Raw genomic sequence first — 19,311 nt, 5'->3', positions numbered from 1 at the left:
GAGCACAAGAAGGATTGAGCATCAAGCATCGGCATTTCCATTGTGATTTGCCACATTTGATAGATTTAGATCAGAAGGACAAGTTTTGATTCCATTGTTTGTGTGTGTTTGATGAACGGTTTGGCACTTTATCTCTATATTCATCTACATTGCATGCAGAGTCTTTACAGAAGACTAGAATTCTTCTAGTCACTTTACATGGAATGGGTATGTTCATGTTTTTTTGTTGCAAGTGGTTTTAGGAATTTTCATCCTCGGAGATTCTTGAAGAAGGTAGACGCATGACTATAGACGAAGTTGAAGCATTGAAGGAGCCACAGATGACTTTGTCGCTTTCGACGCGGCCCAAAGAAGCAAGCATTGCAGACCTTTATGAAGTTCAAGTATCGCATGACCCACGCATCAGAGTGGGCTGGCGAAGAGTCCTTTCCAGGATTCGAGACGCTGTTGGCGATTTCCTCGACGCCATACAGTTCGGTACCAGTACCGCACTTTGAAAAGGAGAGGATGTCACGTACACATTTAACCCTATGTGTACGTGGACAAGCTACTTCATGACAAGGGTTTAGTTCAGTTCAGTTAGCCTAGCTTAGGAAGTGTTCTAGCACTTTTACGAGTCTGTTCGCAGACCGTGCATGTCCAGGCACTCAGAGTAGATGCATATCCTCTAGTTGCACACAGCATGATCATCAGATTACCATCAGAACCCATCAGGAGCATTCTTATAGTGCACAGACCTATTTTCCCTATTTTAGCCATTTTTCACTTATTATTAATAAGTGACTTTGTTGGGAACTGGGTAGGGCAAATTGGGCAAGGTAATATATAAGAAAACTAGCGCTAGCACTTTCTGGCAGAAAAGGCAGCAGGACCAGGCGTCCGACAGTGCACCTTCTCAGCAAGACCCCCCCCCCCCCCCCGGGCAAGCAACCTAGCGTTTTCAGCCACCAAAGACCAGCCAGCGTTTTCAGCATTTGCAAATCAGCCCCAGCGTTTTGCAGTTGCAGATTAGCCCGGCGTTAGCAGCTTCACCATAGATCACCTAGCGTTTGCAGAACTCCCAGATCAGCCTGGCATTTTTGCAAACAACAGATCAAGCCTAGCGTTTTTACAACATGCAGTCCAACCTAGCGTTTTGCAGATTCCCAGCGACAGATTCAGCCCTGGCTTCAGCGTTTTCAGTTTTCAACATATAGACACCGCAGAACAACCCCCAAACCTCGCAGATCTCACCTTCTCGAGTAGTTCCTCGCCGCACGGTTAGATCAGCCAACGTTTGCAGATTCAGCCCACTATTTGCAGATTTCAGCATCTGCGTTTTCAGCGCATCGTCGTCACGTCGTCTCGTCACCGACATAGAGTCAGAATTCAGCAAATACAAGATTTGCAGATTTCAGCCATTAGCGTCTTCAGTTTTCAGCCCGTCTCATCGTCATCCTCATCGCCGTTGACATCGTCAGCAAGTCCATTGCATTGTAGAGATTTGTGCAATCAATAGTAGACCGCTCTCACCATAGAGAGTGGGGCCTTTGGAGGAGGGTTTGACAACATTCTGGTGTCGTATTCTTCTCTCTCTCTCTCTCTCTCTCAGTCTCAGTACCTTCATGCACAATGTTTACCCACTTTGTTTGTGATCATATTGCACTCTCTCACTAAAGGAACGGAAGGGAACCCTTGAGCACAGTTCGGAGCACTCATCTTGAGCAAAATTCAACATTCATTTCTGTTGCGGCCACATTACCCTCTTTTGTTCTACCTCACACCCGAAGTTCAGTTCAATGGAGGCGCTTTACATTCCGGACACGGCCTTCAACCTCCTCTTTGTGTCGAGTTTGGACTCTCAGGGAGCTGATATACACTTTGGGAGTGTCGCAGCGACCATTTCTGATTCTACAACACGTACTATCCTTGCACGCGGTGAGCGCGATGGTTCCCTAAACCGCCTCATTGCTCTTCTGTCTAGGACCATGGAGTCTTCTTCTCTATGGCATGCACGATTTGGACATCTATGCTATCAACAGATTCAGCAGCCTGCTAGGGCCTCTATGGTGAAGGGTTTACCAGCGATACGCTCCTCATCAGGCGTATAGAAGGTTTGCTAGATGGGCAAGCAACACAGGGTTGCCTTTCCAAAGCAGGCATTCAACAGAGCTTCGGCACCACTTGCATTGGTTCACATTGATCTGTGTGGCCCGATGGGCACTGCTTCATTTTCTGGCTCACACTTTTTGCTTGTACTTGTGGATGATTTCAGCACGTACACTTGGGCTTCGTTCTTAAAGCTCAAGTCGAAGGCTTTCAGTTTTATTCGAAATTGGAAGACGACGGTTGAAAAGGAGGACTTGCACGTCAAAAGTATTCGCTCAGACAGAGGAGGTGAGTTCACCTCGAAGGACTTTGCACAGTAGTGCAAATCAGAGGGCATACAGCGCCAGCTGACTACACCTTACACTCCTTCCCAAAACGGAGTTGTTGAGCGGAAGAATCGGACTACCATGGAGATGGCTCGTGTGATGCTTGCGCATGCTTCTTTGCCCCGTGTTACTGGACAGAGGCGTCCAATACGGCAATTTATATCAGGGTTGTTCTCGTCCGTCGAACGGAACGAGGTGTCCGGTGGCGTCCCATCCGGTCAAGGGGTCCGATCCGTCCGGTGGTTTTTTAGTCCGTTTGACCGATCAACGGTCAGTTTGACCGTTTTGAGGATTGTTGGGGAGGTTTTTGGGTTACCTTTTGGCATAGGATCCCTCCCACCTAGCCTAGGATCTCCCCCCCCCCCCCACCTCCCACATGCCTTGAGCCTCATCTCTCTCTCTCTCTCTCTCTCTCTCTCTCTCTCTCTCTCTCTCTCTCTCTCACACACACACACACACACACACACACATTGCTTTGGATTCCATTAGGCTCCTCTCTCTCCCTCTCCCTCTCTCTCATTGCTTTGGTCCTTCACCTTGGATTCCTCTCTCTCTCTCTCTCTCTCTCTCTCTCTCTCTCTCTCTCTCTCTCTCTCTCTCTCTCTCTCTCTCTCTCTCTCTCTCTCTCTCTCTCTCTCTCTCATCTAATTCTCTCTCTTGTTCAAGGGCAAGTGTCTACACTCTAATTCTATATAAGGATGCCCTCTTTCTTCTTCTCCATTATGTTCCAACACAAGGCTCAAGTTCATGAGTCATGAGAGATTGCAATTTGCTCTAGCCTCTCAAGCGCTCCATTCCTCCCTCATAGCTCTCAAGCTCTCCATTCCTCCATGAAGCTTTCCTCTTGAGTCTTCCTCTCTCACACCTCCTCTCTCCATTACCAAAAAATCTCAAGCTCTCCATTGCGTAAACCTCTCAACTTTCAAGCTCTACATCTCTCAACTTTCAAGTGTTCTATCATGCCTCCCCTCTTCGTGAAGCTTTTGAAAAACATTGCCGTTCCTATGAGAGAGTGAGGGACAAACGAAACGTTTGTAGGTGGACTTGCAAGTATTGTCCCAAGATTATGACCTCCTTCTCCACTCGACTCATCATCCACTTGACGAAGATGGGAGGTGAAGCCGGTCCATGTCCCAATATATCCGACGACATTTTGGAAGAGTGCAAGAAGAAGTATCTCCCTTTGAAAACGCGCAAGGTGGGGATGAAGAGAGCCCAAGAGGAGATAGTAACGCCCGACATTGATGTTACCGACTCGGAGGAGGATACGAGCAGCCCTTCTCCCTCTACCTCCATTGCAACCGGTGACGCGACGGCAAGCTCAATGGCTACCAATAAGCAGAAGGCGTCGGCAAGTGCTAGTGGCCGTCCTCCAAAGCAAGTAATGCTTTGGAGCACCCATCTGAACTTGATCCGATAGCTGTTGCGTGCATGGACCTTTGCTCATAGGATCCGCAACCAAATCGTGGTTATTGGCAAGAAGGGAGCTCCGAAGTAGTAAATGTTGTGCGTTCAAATCCACACCACCAGCATTCCCTGCCTCGTATGCAGCTGTCGAAGAGCAACGCTACAGTATACTGTTGTTGCTAATCTCAACTGCGCCCGCATAGGCTTCCGTTTGCACGTGGTTTAGTAAGAGAAGCTCTTTACAGGCAGCAATATTGGCCATATTGTCTGTAAAGTTTCTGCTATCCCACCCAATTGTTGAATGGCAAGAAGTGAACTACAACTAGAGGCTAATAGGTGCTGACATATTGGTATGCCTATCTCCAGAAATGCCATTACTCCGCATTCCGTGTTCTTCGGCTTCTCCAGCATCAAATCTCTTTGTGTGGAAAAAAGAATTAGATTCCGCTTCTGTTCTTTGACTATTCTTTTGATCCTGGTCGACAGCGTAGACACCTGCATGATTAACTACTTGACTTCCGCTGCAATGTTGCTGCATCTCCTTGGAGCTACACACGCAGACACCATATTCTATGTTGAATTGGTCACGAGAGATGTTTATGTTTGTCTGCAGATCTTTCCGAAATGCTTGTATTCAATTTTCAGATAGGCTATCAAAAGAGCTGGACGAGGAGTGCAACTGAAGCCAACGGCTCATCAGACCATGCACTCGTGCCAATATTCCCCAATGCCTTTTCCTCTACATTGAGTTGTCTGCCACTAATCCCCTCACACTCTGCTAAAAGCACAAGCAACTAGCACTGAAGCCGTTGGCTTAATTACTTCAGGATAACATCCATCATAAGCTTCGGTGTGATCGATCCTGCTAAGCTTTTCTGCCCTTGTCCACTTTGACGTTTACTCTTTCGCCTCTCCGCATCGCGAACAGCCTGATAGCATCAGCAAAAGAATGTGTTGAACGGGCCAGCAAAGGCAATGAGTTTTGGTGATTCGACTACAAATTAGGCCAACTGATCATCGATTGAAATCTGATATCTTTTGCTTCAGTAGCACTAGTATGATATACCTCTGCCATGGGTTGATCGCACGAAATATCTGATCTTTGAGAGTATCTGATCTTTGAGAGTGCTCATCACGTCGGCAAACATCCAAAGTACTCTCCAGCTTGATGATCTGCGACATATAACCAGGGTTTGAAAGGTCTCCGGTACTCCTTTCCGGTTCTGTCCGGCCTGCTGCTACATGGGCATACTAATTAACCTCCTAATAAGTTGCTTAAGCGTAGGGTAAATGCGCGCTATTCTAGAGCACAAAAGAAAAACATGGAAAGAGAAGGGTAATCTGTAGACCCACGTCCAACAATGCTTATCTTCCTGCAGTACTAGCTAGAAAGAAGTCGCAGCCTCTTGTAGCAATTACTCATGTGAGTATGTGTGCGCGGAAATTGTAATGTGCTGCGATGATGGCTTTGGTTGAAAGGAGGAGCGTCAAAAGATGCTACTAGCTTCATAGCCTTCTCTCTCTCTCTCTCTCTCTCTCTCTCTCTCTCTCTCTCTCTCTCTCTCTCTCTCTCTCTCTCTCTCTCTCTCTCTCTCTCTCTCTCTCTCTCAAACATTGGCCAGAGACAAACCTGTGAACTGCTTGTGGAGAAGATTGAATTGCTGCTGAGAGCAACGCAGAATGCTTTTTTCATTTTATTCTCAATTGGTAGTTGGTAGCTTTTGACGGCGTAGTTTTTTTTAGAGCTTTTCATCGCAGGGATGTTTTTTTCAATAATTTAAATCTAATGTCACGTGGTGGCTTTTGCGTTCAGAAACCGCAAAAAGAGCCTTGGGCTCACCAAAGTGAATATTGAGTCGACCCGGCCCGGTGTAGTTCCGTGCCAAGAGAGATTGGCCCCAATGACTGGTGCCCCCTTTCCGTATTTCTTTTTGTATTTAGTTTTTAGGAAAGTACAACTCGCGCGGGTCCTTATCTCTCAAACTGTGCGTCCATATGCTCTGATACCACTATAACAAACTTGGACACCCCAAGTCTCGGTTCTGTTGTGACACAAGAGAGATTTACTTAAAACACTTCACAAAATATTGAGTCGACACGGCCCGACGTAGACTTGGGGTGTCCAAGTTTGTTACATATACTATTGAGGGTAATGAAAGACCAGATTCGAGCATTGACACGCTCCCATAGCTTCACCCCCGTAGGCTCCTTTGGCTTTTGGAAGTTGCCTGCAACAAAGCCTCCAAGCTCGTAAGAGTCGAAGACGACCATCATGGTTGCTTTCCAAACGGCATATTTCTCTCCATTCCATTGCCGCTCGGAGGGAAAGGTAGGGACAGTAGGTAACTTGATTGGTATCACCTACACCGGAGTAAAACTGAGACCAATCTCCCCACTCCTTGTTGAGGGGTAATTCACCACCACTACCGGTCTCACCATCATTCTGTACTTCGTCATCACGGACCGAATTCATGTCAGAATCATCACTCCTCTCCATGGTGTTAGAGAACTTGGGCATGTGACAAGGCTAGGTCAAGGTAGAGAAGTGAGAAAATCTGCAAATCTGCACACTACAGCTGAAATTAGCCTCAAATGAGTGAAAAACGCACAAAAAAACAGCAAACCGTCTCTTTTTCTCACGATAATTCAACACCAAAGATTCACACAAATCACCGATCCAATTCGAGAGCACGCCGTGGCTTTGATACCATGTCAAATGAGCAGCGAAAAAAGGTGAATCGGGTGATGATCGTGTCTGCAATCACGAGTAAACCTCCTCTCAAGACCGACAGCCAATGGATCTCTATCGTGACAGATCTACTCGTACACAAGTTCCTAGCATGTAACGCCCACCGAACGAACATGCATACAACCACGCATGTAGGGCATAGTAACATGGAACGGGTCGACTTCAGGAACGGGGACGCAAACGGGACGACAAAAAAAAAACATAGTTTTTTTTGGATTTTTTGACCTACACACATGCCACATACATAGAGCATCACTTTGACCACAAATTTACACTAAATAGACCAAAGAACATGAGTCATGTAGACACAAATGTGCTAATAAAACGTCGAGAAATGAGGACCCAAAGGGTGGTGGATTTTATAGCCATTGGGGTGCTTCAAAGTTCAAAAATATGGTTGTTGGAGAGGAACTGGCCGTTAGAAACGATCAGTTTTTCAAATTTTAAATTGTTCGCTGCCGTCCCTTACCATTCTCTGCCGTCTCCAAGACGTTTTGGCTGTGTTTCCACCTGGCAGGCAATTCCTCACCCGTCCTCGTCCCGAAATTGGGCGTCCCCCGTCTCTAGGCTCCACCCCTCCGTCCCTGTTACTATGTTGTAGGGGCTCAAGATCGAGGGGAAGGAAAGCGCTAGAGAGATGGAGAGATTGCAATGCAAAACACGAGAGAGAGAGAGAGAGAGAGCAGGTGATGAAAAATGCTAGAAAGAGGCTGCACATTGCAAAACGCTAGAGAGAGACTGCACACTGCAAAACGCTAGCAGATGGAAAACGATAGAGAGAGAGTGTTTACCCAAACGTTGGAACTTTGCAATGTGCCAAAAGTACAAGAGAGGGACTACCTATATAGGACAATTGGAAAATTGCCCTACATGCCTCGCAAAAATCCCACAATCCCAAAAGCTTGAAAAAATGCTAATAGATATATCAACTCACTCAAAGTAACCTAGTACACATATTTATTTAGTAGCAGAACTACAGAGAACTGGAGACTCTAACCCCAAGAAACGCTAGGAATGGGAGTCCCGCCTTATACAAGTCTACTGCATGAGCAACATCGTAGAGTGCAATGCCGAAAAGGTACGTTTACCTCAAATACGACCGTCGGACAAAGCTACAAATCAGCCCTCACTCCCTAAACTACTCCTGGGAGATACAGGAGCCACCACAGGACAGAAATCCGAACTCTAACACACACGTAGCATGCGCAAGTAGGGTGCTTAGAGCACACTCCTCGTGCAGAGCTAGGGGGTGGAGTCCGCTCGGAGTTTGAGGAGGCTTGTACGACCATAGGGTGTGTGGCCCGGCACACCACGAGTATGGGTAATGTCCGATCACGTGTAAACAGCTAGGTCCCAGTCTATAAAAAGAGGACTCATATGTAGTGCACCTATGCAGAGAGCTCGCAGAGAGCTCCTTACGAGAGCATTGCACTATCGAGAGGCAGTTTTCCCTCTCTCCAAAGCTTAAGCTTCGAGCTTTGATTCTTCTGCCTACTGCTAAATATATGACTCTTTTCTGGGTGTTTCCGTTATCAAGGTTGCCATGAAAAGCATTTGATCCGAAACTAGTGCCACACACAGACCGCGGAGAGAGAGAGAGAGAGAGAGAGAGAGAGAGCATACCTGCAGCGTTCGGGTGGTAGACGAAGATATTTGTGCTCGCGCCAGCGCGCGCGCACACACACACACACACAGAGAGAGAGAGAGAGAGAGAGAGTGTTTGACGTCCGTACAGGTCTAAATTTGAAGGATTTGCTGGAGGCATGCCACTTGGCATCCGTTGATTTGAGGAAGGCATCAATAAGATGTACACAACGCCACTAATGGCAAATGGAGCTAATTACTTGGTGCCCACAACTAGTCTTGCTAGGTGGACCTTGCTATAAAACATCTATAGAATATAATAGGACATATGCAAATTCACATTTAGCATCTAGCATTGAGAGGAACAAGAGAATGACTAATTTGGCAAGGGTGTCACTGCGTGAAAGGGATATACATTTGAAAAATGCTATAATGTTTATGGGAGGAGACAAAGTTAAGTACATTAATTATTAAAGATTATAGGGATAGTTATAGTTGAGATTATATCCAAGCGAGGTTGTACGGGGGTTGTACTACTATGTCTACTGATGAATGTTTTTCCTAGTATATGTGCTACATGTAAATTCTTGCAAACGAAAAGTATTTAAAAAGAAAGTTTTCATCGAATGGTTGGCAGTGCAGAACGTCGACTCACATTTTTTAAGGTGGATGTCGAGTGTGTTTTGTCTTTCTTCTTTTGTATTTATTTGTGTTTTACCTTTCTTCTTTTGTAGTTATTCCCGGTCCAATGAATGAGAACACTCATACATGTGACTTCCCCTTCTGTGTTTTGTGTTATGGCATCGACAATGCATGTTTGTTGGAGTGATTGTCAAGTCGATGTTTTCAGTGATCAAGCAACTTACGCCAATTGTGATCGAATCCAGTTTATTGAACTTAGGGTCTAGGAGCCACTACTGAAGGACATTTATGTTATTCACGTTCGTCTTCATTCCAACTTTTGTAATGTCAATTTGATTGTACAATTTATTCAAGGCAAGGTTGTTATAGTGTTGGACGTCTGATTTGTGAGTACAAATTATCGTAGTAGAGTTGTTGATGTAGTCATGTACATGCGCTTCATCTATAATACATGCACCCAAGGTATAATTGATCTCATCTATGGCTGGTCAAGAAATGAACAAATTCAGGGTCCGTTGCATGTCTTACAACCTGCATGACATCTTGTACAAAGTTACATGTAGCGAGTGGAATGAGCTTGTGATATGGCATGTGTTACAAAGCTCCCATGCGTGACTACAAACTGGGGATAGTTGGACAAGATCACCAAGCAAGAGAACAAATTTGTTGTTGAAGGGATCTGCAAATGTACTGCTTGTTACGTTGACATTTTGTCTTACGATAAGGTCAAAAGTCGTTTGAGTTAACATGGATCTATAATTATAATATCCTCCTCTTTTATGTCCAAATATTGCTCATTGGTCTCATGAATAGAGAGGGGATATTGTTGATTCGTGGTTGGTATCTTGAACTGGTAATAGACTGTAGATGCAATGCAATGCTGCTAAGTCTTGTTGCTGTCGCTCCGATGGCAAAGCGCCCAACAATAATACAGACGTGGGGGAAGTAGGAGTGTCTATTTCATTTGTCTGTCAAACTAGTTTATTGCTATATATGTGAGGTACATAGCCATGCAAGAGGGTCATATTTCTAGATTATGAGCAAAGATTTCACATTGCATGCTCTAATATTTATACAATGCAATGATTTCAAACCATGACCTATTATATGGACGATAAGCTAGTTTCAAATTGGTTGCAGTTTGCTCCCTAGCTTATTGACGCTTGGACTATAATCTTCTAGGTCTTGAGAGCTTCATACTAATATCTAGGTCTTATTGACGCTTGGACTATAATCTTCTAGGTCTTGAGAGCTTCATACTAATATCTAGTAAGGAAGAAACAAGGACATATATAGTATGGTATCAATTATTTAGACACCTAGTATGATATCAATTATTTAGAGCTAAAGTAAAGATGCACAAGGTGAATTCACTATATTGCGATACACCACATGCATTCACTACTTATGTATTCACTATTGTAATACATCACATGCATTGGCTAGCAACCGTGTGCAAAGAGTTGCGTGTGTAACTAACATGTGCAAATGTTGATCGACACGGAGTGTATAGTTCTAAAACCGAGATCTAAATAGACCAAAGCAAAGAAAGTAATACAAAAATTCTAAAACAAGCAAATAGATAAAGCATGAATGAACTGCAACAATAAATAAGGTGCTTTACTGACCTGCAATGTTGTACTGATGCTTTTTGATTGTCCAATCTACAGACTGATATTTGAGTCGAGCTCAAAAAAGCAATGTGAATAGTTAAACATATCATCTTGCAATGAAACGTCAGAGACGAAAGTGCAAAGTATACAGTGCATGTCATACAGAGGTGCCATACAAATGTATGGTGGAGAGTTGGCATTGTGGTCTCTCCAAAAATTTATAAGAAACAGAAGCCGTGCCCTGCCCCGTAGGGTTTATGTGTTGCGCCAAGCAAACGAATGCACATGAAAAATTGGATGCAAATAACGGACCTTGCAGTGTTGTCGAGCTGGAGTCACGCTTGTACAATTAGAACGTGCAGTGTTGTGAAAATATGTCCTCCCTACTATACACAAAACACGCAAATGTAACTTTATGTTCTATGTCCTCTGATCAGTATTACCTTCTCTCTCTCTCTCTCTCTCTCTCTCTCTCTCTCTCTCTCTCTCTCTCTCTCTCTCTCGCTTTGTGTGTGTGTGTGTGTGTGTGTGTGTGTGTGTGTTGTAAGCTGCTTCGGTAAGTTATGTCTTTCTGCCTCCTTGCTGACTAACCCGCGTTATGTATCATGCTTCCTAATTGCACATGATAATGGACATCTTGAGGTCGGCATCCCATAGCGGAAGGCACTATATTCGATCCACTCATCAATAATCCAAACACGCATCTGGAGAACTACTATTATGTGACGCTCATGGGCATTAGTGCAGGTGGCATTCTGCTCAAAATCATTCACCTTCAAAAACAGAGCCAAAAAGTGGTCGAGACGTTGTCATAATTAGCAGTTATGAAGCCTATACTACCTTGCAATCAGCTATCTACTAGGCATTGTGGCAAGCTATGGCCAACTAGAAGATGTAGATCCCTCCAAAAGATGCAGAAGCTAGTGGTTACGACAGAGGTATTGTAATTGAGGTGGCAGCATGAAGCCTACGAGAAATGTAGTCCTTTTTTGCATACACCCACATTCCATAGGTTCAGTCCAATCGATGACGCCGCCACCACTCCATGCAGGGCCCTCTAATCCGCTGCACCCCAGCCAACCCCTCTGTTCAGACAACCCTCCTTGAATCTTTACCAATGTAATGGATCTTATATGCTAAGCCAGTAAGAGATGCAAAGCAAGTTGATTCATCTCTAGAACAAAATCGAGATAAGATGCAGCATCATGAGAAACGTATTTGCACAAGAGGACCCTTGGCACCCAACATATATCATATATTGAGTGTATAACTAAATAAAATAATTTCTATATCTAGAGGTTGCAAAATGAATTCGACAATAGATCACAATTTACAAACTTGGTTCTACACTCAAAATGATGTCTTCCATCTGCAGCCAACTGAACTCAATCCGATAGCTGCTGCGTACATGGACCTCTGCTCATGGGATCCGCCACCGAATCGTGGTTATTGGTAAGAAGGGAGCTCCAAAGCAGTAACTGTTGGGCGTTCAAATCCACACCACGAGCATCCCTACTTCGTATGCAACTACTAAAGAGAAAAAATACAGTATACTGTTGATTCTAATCTCAACTCCACCCGCATTGGCTATCGCTTGTCTACGGTTTAGCCATAGTTACCAGGGACGGGAAACCGGAATGGGAACGCGGAACGGGAACGCTTTCCCTGTTGCGAGTACTCGCGTTTGAAACACGGAACGGGGATTCGGAACGGGAACTTGGAATGGGAATGGGGAATGGAGACCTGAAAACGGCCATTCCCTGTTACTATGGGTTCAGCAAGAGAAGCTCTTTCCAGGCCGCAATATTGGCCATATTGTATGTAAAGTTTCTGCTACCCCACCCAGTTGTTGAATGGCCGTGGTATTCCTTTCTCCAAAAATGCCATTACTCTGCAGTCCGTGTTCTTCGGCTTCTCCAACATCAAATCTCTTGCGTGGAAAAAAGAATTAGATTCTGCTTCTGATATTTGACTATTCTTTTGATCTTGGTCGGCAGCGTAGGCACCTGCATGATTGACTACTTGACTTCCGCTGCAATGCTGATGTATCTCCTTGGAGCTACACATTAACCAACTCCCACGGACACCATATTCTGTGTTTAATTGGTCATGAGAGATGTTTCTGTTTGTTTGCAGATCGTTTTGAAATGCGCCTTGCCTCATCAAATTTTCAGATAGCCTATCAACAGAGCTGCACAAGAAGTTTTAGGACTTTTCTCTCGTAGGAAAGCAAACCATTTGGAGCGGCATAATGTTGGCCATAACTAGTTGCAGTTGCGGAAACGAGCTGAGTAAGGTACTTGATTGAAGCTGGACATAGTGTTCAACTGGCCAATGGGTCTTGTTGAACACAAAGCTGCTATGATCGCTACATGAGGAAGGCGCATGTAGGCTTATAATTAGGTGTTGAGGCTTCACTGCAAAAGAAGGCCGATTCCAATATGCAGGTGGGGCAGCAAACAATGACATTGTCTACCTTGTACTGTTGTAATGAATAGGGAGGAGCTTAGCCTACAGACTCCATGTTACTGAAGAATTCTCTAGTCATGTGGACTAGGTAGGCTTTTCTTCATGGCTCTTCGCTTTCATGTGAACACATATAAGGTGGGCTTGGGTTAACTATAAGGTGCCAGACGTATAGCTAGCTGGGCGTTGCCACTTCCAGCACAGGGTGAGAAGGCAGTAGGATCAACGTCATGCACGAGCAAAGCCATCATTGCCTACTAGCCCCGTCCTTCATAGCCAGCTACTCTCTCTCTCTCTCTCTCTCTCTCTCTCTCTCTCTCTCTCTCTCTCTCTCTCTCTCTCTCTCTCTCTCTCTCTCTCTCTCTCGCGCGCGCGCGCGCGCTTGCAAAGAGTGGACAGAGACAAACCTGCTCCGACCTGCTTCCGGCGAGCAATTGAGCAACGCAGAGTGCTTTTTTTTTTTAATTCACTTGGTAGCTTTTCATGCAGAGTCTTTTTTGTTTAGAGGTTTTCATGGCAGCGATTTTTTTTCTTAAATTTAAACTCAATGCCACGTGGTGGCAGAAAAATACTGGAAAAAGATCCTTTGGCTCACCAAGTAAATAGTGGCATCAGTAATCTTATTAAAAAACGCAGCAGCTCAATAATGAAAAGCAGCACAGCTCCTACATCTACTTAACATAATATGGCGGAGGGGAGTCCCCTTTACACGTGGCGCAAGCTGTGAGATGAAGGCTACGTTCCAAAAGAGGGAGAGAGAAAGAGAGAGAGGCCGCTGAAGGCGGCCGGCCATACTAGTGTGCTATAAATACAATAGAACACCAAGTAATTATTCAATTAGCAGCTCCAAAAATCAGCAGCGCTGTCCGGTATGCCGAAGAAAAGACGCTTGTCCTAAAACGGGATGGCTTATTGCTGATGGTGCAAGTGCGAGTAGACAATAAGGTGTGAGAGCATCATGATCAATGCTACTGGACCGGCCGACTGGCGAGGTCCGACTCACTCCGCTGGATTAAGGGCTATTAATAACCTTAATTGCCCATACCAAGTGCACCTTGTAACATGTTTCGGGGAGCCAAGCAACATCGTGTCGACACACATTATGCACTTGTGAGCGTGACGACTTGGCCCAATAGCCATTTCGCTCTCACGTATCAGCGATGCACTTTAAAGCTTTTCCTCCTACAAAAAACCATCTACTAGTCGATGGGATGAACAGATATTAATAGGAGATGAAATTGTCACGGCTGACAAGCGATAGCTTTAATTTATTAGCAGCACTCATGGCTATAAGGAAGATGATCACCTCAATATGAGCTGGCTTCTCTCCCAGTATTGGCCACCCGTTATTGATGGTATGTTGAGGAAGTACGTTTACTTAATGGAAGCAATGATATTGATATTCCTATGAATGTCTAGCTCATCGATCAAGACCGCAGGATATCGGGAGCCAATACAAAAAGAGGAGCATTTTATGGAGGTTGTGTTGGTGGTGTCGTTGGGGGCGGTGTCGCTGCAATTGGTAGTGCGATATTGCAAGCAATGTTTGGTATATCTAGTATGCCAACTATGGTGGTTGTTGGTGCCGCCACGATTGGTCTCCCTATGGCACGAGTGGGGGCAGTAGTTGGCATGGACATTTGTGTTGGGATAAATTTTGTGTATGACTGGGGATTACTGAGCCCTCCCACCGATGTAGCTAATTATACTAGCAACAAAAGCATTACAAAACTACATGGATGTCCTCCATTGGATGGCCTCCGTATTGCGATTTCCAATTCTCAAAAGGTCCTTCAATTCCCATGACATCTCGCATGGTTTGGTAAGAATTCCACAGGGGGCTTCTCTCCACGGAGACTGCCCTTCAACCTCAAGCCTCTAATCAAGCGCATTTCTTTAGGGATTTAAAAATCAAGAAGAGCCGAGGCCACGTCTGCTCACTCGATGATGAGAAAGGGACAACAGTTCATAACCAGGATGAGATGGCTGGTCTGATGCTGAGCTATCTTAGTCAAATCATTGGACGACCAGAGATCCATTCCCAAGAAGTGGAAGAAGCCAGAGGGTCCTTACTTCAGAGTGTCAAGAAGAAGATTCCCCACTCAGAAGCTAATTTCTTGGAAAGGACATTTTCCGAAGAGGAATGTTCACTAGCATTGCAAGCCCTTGGCAAGGAAAAGTCCCCAGGTTGGGATGGGATGACGGTGGAATTCTATAGAGAATTTTGGGACGATCTCAAGGTCCCAATCACAAGGTTGGCCAATATAGCCATTGTCGAAGGGTCATTAGAGATAAGTGTAAGGAGAGGGCTTATCAAACCCATCCCCAAACAGATCTGTTGTTCTCAACTGAAACACTGGCGCCCTATAACGATGGTGTCAGTGGCCTACAAAATTAATGCTAAAGCTGTAGCCCTTAGACTAGTCCCCCTTACTAACCAAGATCATCTCTCCCCATTAGCATGGGTTCATCAAAGGAAGGTCCATTTACGATAACATTTTGGCAGTAATGGTGGGCATCGAGTACGCAACTATCACAAAGCAAGAGTGTGTATTGTTTACAGTTGGACATGGATAAGTATTATGACAGAATAACATAGACATATATAGAAGCCGTCATGGAAGCTTTGGGCTTTGGGCCGCGCCTATGTCATCTGGTAAGTGTACTAGGAGATGGAAGCCAGTCAGAGCTCCTATTCAACGATAGAATTGTGGGCTCTTTTGAGGTCAAAAGGTCTATTAAGTAGGGATGCCCTCTGGCCCCCCTGCATTGGTCCCCCTGGCTTTCCAAAGTTGTAGATCCGCCACAAATTCCCTATTGGATAGAGACAGCCAAGAAGCTAAATAATAAGGGTCTTAATCGACTTGGGCACTTCTGGGACAGTGACAACAAGAGTTGGAAAACCATTGATCTTCTGGTTACCCAGTTCTAATTGAATAGCTTTGAGGTCTTGTTGGTCCACAAAGTGAGGAAAGAGGTTGACAATATAGTGATGCCTATCTGTGATTCGGAGTTTGACTTGAACGCCTGGAAATGGCCCGGAAGCAGTCTCTTAGGGAAACCCCATCCTAAAGACATTTACCATACAATGATGCAAAAGAACAATTGGTCTAGCCCCCTTAACAAGATATGGAAAAAACAATGGCCGGAGGAAAGGTGGGAGCAAGTAATAGAGAACATCTGGAAGCCAAAGGTTCCGTAGCACGTGAAGGTATTTTTATGGAAGGTAATTTGGGGTGCTCTACCGACGGGGGTGAAGATTCAGGAAAGAGGGATTGGGTCAGATCGATGCTTGGGGTGCAGGTTGGCTACTAGTGAAGATCTGACCCACCTCTTCATGGATTGCCCAACTATCAAAGGCCTCGCAGGGAAAATATGCAAGTGGGTCCAAAGAACATGGAAAATTGGTTTTTACAAGACTGATCTATTCCTTGGAGGGAAGAATTTAGGTGGTCCTGCCATCCTCATCAGCACTCAAATCGTCAGGTACTTCTTCTTGCATAATGTATGGCAGACAAGAACCGCCGTGTGTTTGAAGGAGGTCTTGAGGTGGCAAGCTTCGTAGAAATTATACAAGAAAGCAAAGTGCTAATCTGGACACTCGGGCACAAGAAACACTCGGAGGATTGGTCTAGGACTACTTGTGCCTTATTGTCAGTAGAGGGTATGCCTAGGATGGGGGAAAATCTTGGCTATCGGTAATTTAAAGATCTTAGAAGAACATGATAATGGACCTTATGTATCAAGGATAAGGGGGCGAGTTGGTTGGGATGGCTACCCTGATAGCCAATGTAATTATGGTCCTTGGATGATGTCATGGCTCAACACGAGCATGGCAAGACCTTGTAATTTTTTGAGTTGTTTAATATAATTACTCACAATTGTGAGTTTTGCAAAAAAAAAAAACCATAGGGAGCGCAAAAGCCATATCTAGTTGAGGAATTCAATCCAAGGAATCCCGGCCACGACTCACGATCGACGTAAAAGGAAATTAAGGGTGGTCGACGTAAGTGTGGCTGAGTACGGCGGAGAAGGTGCAACCGTTGCGAGCACTAGTGTGGCAAAATGTGTGGATGTAGTAGAGTTTATCCAGGATGTGCTTCAAGCGAGAGAGCAGATGTCAAGAAAGGTAAACGTGGTGCATGTTGGTGATGGGGCCACAAAATACTGGCAAGAGTTCGCTTAACAACTGCATTTTAGGGAAGAAAGTGGCCCCAACAGGATACTATAGAGTGCATATGGGCGATCTGAAGCCTACGATAGCAGTAATATTGCAGGAGGAGGAGCCGTGGGAGGGATTAAGGAAGAGGTGGTACTTGTGGATTCTCCTAGCATTGACTCCGACGATCGATCGGCCCATGTGAAAGCAGCTATGCAGAGCCTGGAGGGTGTACCATACCTTGTTATCATGGTTTTTCTCTTGCAAGGAGACACCGAGCAAAGCAATATGAAAGAGGTGCCAACACGAAGCCGTGACTGATGTGGCACATGAATCCACTTTGATGACGTGGCAGTGGCGGGAGTGAGGTGCACAAAAACCGACAGAAAAGGCTCCGAATCCTTTCACCCTAGTGTGCTGAGCACTTTTCGTCTCTTGCTCGGCATCATTTGACGCTTCTCATGGCCTGCGTGAGCTCCTCCATCTCCACTGCGCTCGCGTTTTTTCCTGCACGCCATCTCTTCGCTTTTTTTCATTTTCCCTCCTTCACACTCAAGCCCTTATTTTCTCTAATGGACGGCCTTCCATATTATGGGTGGCCATTCCCTTAAGGGCACCACATTTGGTATACAAATCGGCCAAACAATGCCAAGCACTGCAACTTTCTCCAGCAGTCCCGTCCAACAATCTCATCAGGGAATCTCTCACCTTGGGGTAAATCCCACAATCAATGCATTCTAAGAGGCCCGATTCCGAACACGAAGCTCTTCAAGCACTTTTTGTGCTTTCGTAAAACAAAATCACATTTAGTATACACATCGGCCAAGCATTGCCTAGCAACTCATTTTTCTCCAGCAAGCTGCAACAGTGTTGGCCTTTCCCCACAATGATTGCATTCCAAAACCCGGACGAAAGACAAAAACTCCGAGATGGCACTCCAACCGAGTGGACCGGACTGGTGCGGAATCGACCCTTGTAAATCTTTAACAGCCAATAACTTGGCAACCAGAACTCCGATCGTTGATCTGAAAAGACAAACGCGCTCCACAAAGCGAGCACTTCATGCCCATGCATTCATTTCATTTCTATCCCCTCACCTGCAATTGCCCAATCCGGTATGGATCTGTAATCGACTCAATCTTCAAACTGCCGTAACTTCTTCACCGTAGCTCCAATCGACGAGCTGTAAAGACAGGACTGCAGTTCTAGACCATCATATCCCATATGTACTCACTTCAAGCATAGCCCTTTTTAGCATCATTAAGGCATCAATTGGCCCTTTTAAGCCGCATCTGGCATACATTTATAATTAAACTTGTCCTGTTAACAAGCCCTCATATTGACCATTAATCAAATAGGCTTTCAATAAGCTTGATGTGCATCTTCTTGGCATATTTCTTAGCATCGGAGCGGAGCTGCACGACATCCACCCCCTCTGAACCAGCACAGCCTCCAGTCTGTGCCAACTGCACTTCAATCTGCACCTGCTATAGGTACCTTTAACTCTTTGCCATCATCAGACTCACGTAACTGGTAAAGATATGAAAAATATGAAATAAGTCTTATACCCTATCATCAATGTTCTAGCTTAATCATTAGGTAGATGCCCATCAAAAGTCTCTGAACTGTATCTGTCGTATCTTCAAAGCATTGAATTATGGATATCCTGTTTAGTGAACCCCGCGTGACTCAAGTGCTCCAGTTAATGATGCACATGGCTTGACCATTAAGCTCTCTTAAGGGTACCCTGTCAAGCTCAAGTATGCCTTACTCTGTTTGCACAGGGAATGGCTGTCAAGTCCTTTACCTCAAATTCTGGTAGCAAAACCAACTCAAAAGATGTGAAGATACTTCAACAATTGTCCAAAGAAATCAACTGGAAGCTAGCCATGTAATCTGCATTACCAAAAACTCTTCTGACTTAGCATAACCTAGAAACCAAAACCTTGTACCATGCAATTTGCTACATCAGATAGCTGGTACTCTTCAAATCAGCAACTTTGCACTTTAGTAGCCCCCCAGGATCAAACGGGAAACTAATCATCTGTCCCACTGTGAGAATTCCTTTAAAAATTTTGCACCATCCTCTAGGATCATAGGGGAAATACAAGAATTTTCAATCATTACAACATAAACATATATTAGCCCACAAATCTTCATACAAACCACCTGGATCATATGGCATATAAGTCAATTGCCCAGGACCATGCATATATCTGTCACCTCCTGGGTCAAAAGCTAGCTCAAAATCCCCTACATCATAGGGTAACATCAGAT

At 44.9% G+C, this 19,311-nt stretch overlaps 1 protein-coding gene and 1 pseudogene across 2 annotated transcripts in view; one reads left to right on the top strand and one right to left on the bottom strand.

Moving 5' to 3' along the window:
* The window catches only part of LOC147426294 (uncharacterized), a 40,969-nt gene extending 32,658 nt beyond the window's left edge, over positions 1 to 8,311 (bottom strand). Inside the window, exon 1 of one of the 2 annotated variants that reach the window (XM_086498648.1) lies at positions 8,194 to 8,311. The gene's annotated coding sequence lies outside the window, so the exon portion shown is untranslated. The remainder of the gene's footprint in view (positions 1 to 8,193) is intronic. The other variant, XM_086498649.1, reaches the window with a different exon arrangement.
* On the top strand, positions 2,196 to 17,355 carry LOC147426293 (uncharacterized; annotated as a pseudogene).
* The last annotated feature ends 1,956 nt before the right edge of the window (positions 17,356 to 19,311 follow it).

The sequence above is a fragment of the Adiantum capillus-veneris genome, chromosome 24 (genome assembly GCF_014529385.1).
Source record: "Adiantum capillus-veneris isolate H3 chromosome 24, ASM1452938v2, whole genome shotgun sequence".
NCBI lineage: Eukaryota > Viridiplantae > Streptophyta > Polypodiopsida > Polypodiales > Pteridaceae > Adiantum > Adiantum capillus-veneris.
The sequence above is the reverse complement of the archived record's forward strand: the minus strand, read 5'-3'. Positions and strand labels throughout refer to the sequence as shown.